Below are 2673 nucleotides of genomic sequence, written 5' to 3' on the forward strand. Positions count from 1 at the left end.
TTAGCAGGATGTGTCTGTGCCCATGGACTCCCATTGAGTGGGTGGGCACTGGTGGAGCACCGAGGTAGGGTGTGTGCAGTAGGAACTCTGCACGTCAGGGCTCAGTGACTGCAAACAGTCTGTAAATGAAGAGCCAGCTCTCTCCCCTTGGCTGGAGGGAGCCTGGGGTGGCTGTGGAAGGCAGGATCCCAGATTCATACTGCAGGACCTGGCCCATGAGGCCAAAGTTGGGTGAGATCATACTTCTCTGCTTGATATAATGTAAGGCCTCCTTCAGGCAAGTTACTTGGTCTTCAGGAGATAACCCATGCAGAGTTGGGTGAACAGGAGATCCTGGCATTGCAATGGACACGAACCTTGCCTCCCTTTCCCCAAACACAGTCCAATGGAGACTATGCTTCTTGAAAGTGAGAACTAATGTCAGCCACATAGCTGTCTTCCTCAGGGATCCATTTGTAGTGTAGGTGGACCGTGCTGGCCTCAGGGCTCTGTTGTGAGACATTCAGTAAGACTGTGATGTGGGGGATGGCATGCACTTGGAGGCATGGTAGTCAGGTTAGTGTGGACCTTGTACTTGGATGCATGCTAAGCAGGTTGGTGAGGACCTTGCCCTTGGATGCATTGGTAGGTACTTTCGAGGTTGAGGAAAAGGCAAGAGTGCAAGTAGGCTGCCCTTCAGCTGATGTTGACCACACTGGCTGATGAGGTCTCTCTTGTTGCAATCTTCTCTTGTGAAATGGGCTGGACATCCACATAATACTGAGGATATTCTGAGTAAAAGGTCTCACATCCCACTTTGAGGAAGTCCTCAGGGCTGCAGCCAGCGGATGGAGTTCAGTGCTGCCTGGCATATTCAGCTACAGGATGGGGTGCCTGGCTGGCTCAGTCAGCAGAGCACACCACACTTGATCTCAAGGTCATGAGTTTGGGCCCCACGTTGTGGGTAGATTACTAAAAAAAAAATAAGGAAACACCAAGGAGACTTGACATGTTCATCTACTGACTAGCTGCTCACCACACCTAGAAGCCCTGATCTATATATTTTAAGACTTTGAATCTATACATTATCCTGCGTATTTCTTCCTATGTGGTTAAATACAGATTCCATGCAAATTTTATCATTCTAGTTCAGAGTTGGGATAGACATATTAATGACAACATCAAAAATTCAGTTATTAATGGAGGTTAAGATTTTTGGTATGGGGTTTCCTCTTACATAACATATCCCTGAAATGGTAATATTTGTCATTACTTGGTCAAGTAGTATGGCTCATAATTCTAGAAATGCCAACAGTGACATTAAATTTCAAATTGGTGGCATTGAATTTAAAGAACTTAAGGGGGTAGCCCAAATGCAAATTGTTCTAACATTTTCTCTCAGTGTAAAAGTAAATGTTTAAATCACATCTTGAGCTCAATTACATTTTCAGCCATACCTATCACAACCCAATTATTTCATGTATTGGCGAAGCTTGAGATAGTATTGGAGCTCTTAAACCAGGTAGTAGAACATCTGAAGTTGTATTATTATTTGGGGACACTGTGAAATATTGATATTTTATTCTATTTGACCTGCTGTGCTAGAAACAACGTATGAGCAGAAAAGGACTATATTCTACATATGCATTGAAACCATCACAATCACAAATTGCCAGAACTATGTAAACTCAGGCGAGAAAACCTCAGTTTCTGAGTTTTTCTGTTAACTTTAGTCTGTTACTTATCATGTGCTTTGTTAACATTCATTAGCAGGATCCAGAACTTATCAGAAATTCCAGGTAACTTCTACTCATTCATTCGGTGCAGATTTTGATGACTAAACTGAAACAAAAGTAATCCTATTCCCTGCTTCCTCTTCTGAGGATTGCACACACTGAGATATTGTTCACCACTGTTTTCCGCTGGTGGAGGAACAGGGCAGAAACGCCTGGGCCTTGACTCGTCCTTGTTCTATTCTCATCCTTGCTTACAAATCTTCCAGGCCCTCTGGATTCTGTTCTGGTCTTGGAGCATTTTCACCTGAACTTGGACTGGTTCTTTCACATTGCTGGGTCCTCAGCTCCCCAGTGGGTTGTCTTAGACCTCTGAGTCCTCTAGGTAACCCACCTCTAGTTGAGGACTCAGACCGTCTTTTGCACTATAGAATCTCCTGTCCGGGCACCCAACCTGGGGGCAGCAGAGAGGAGCTATATAGCAGCTCTGAAGGCCTGGATCTTGACTCCTTATGTTATCCCCCTGAAAGGAACCTGACAGGTGCACCTAAAACTTGTGCTGGAAACAAGGAAGCTTTTAAGCCTGGCTGATGGTGTGTCTAAAGGAGTGATCTGCAAAGGTTTCCAAAAAAGTCAAGTCAAGGCGATTTGAACACCAAAAAGAGCAATGTTTATAGCGGAAAGGCATCAAATACATGAAAATTCATGAGTCCATAATGATTCTTAAAAAGAAAACTCTAGAAAACACCTCTCATATTTGCTGTGACTTAAGCAGGATTAATTCCTTACTGTGAAAGTAGTTAAGGGGAAAAGGAAGGCTTTATATTGTCTGGCAGGAATTGCATTTCAAGGTAAGTAACCAAATGCCCAGTTGAGCTATACTTTACATAACAATGCAGGCATCATATATAAGAGGAATGGTAAGATTCAAAAGGTGTGATTTGGAGACTCCTTGAGTAAG

The 2673-nt window shown here is 43.6% G+C and overlaps 1 pseudogene; it reads right to left on the reverse strand.

Moving 5' to 3' along the window:
- On the reverse strand, positions 1–1960 carry LOC122204535 (annotated as a pseudogene).
- Positions 1961–2673: the final 713 nt, after the last annotated feature.

This window comes from Panthera leo, chromosome D4 (assembly GCF_018350215.1).
Source record: "Panthera leo isolate Ple1 chromosome D4, P.leo_Ple1_pat1.1, whole genome shotgun sequence".
In the NCBI taxonomy this organism is placed as follows: domain Eukaryota; kingdom Metazoa; phylum Chordata; class Mammalia; order Carnivora; family Felidae; genus Panthera; species Panthera leo.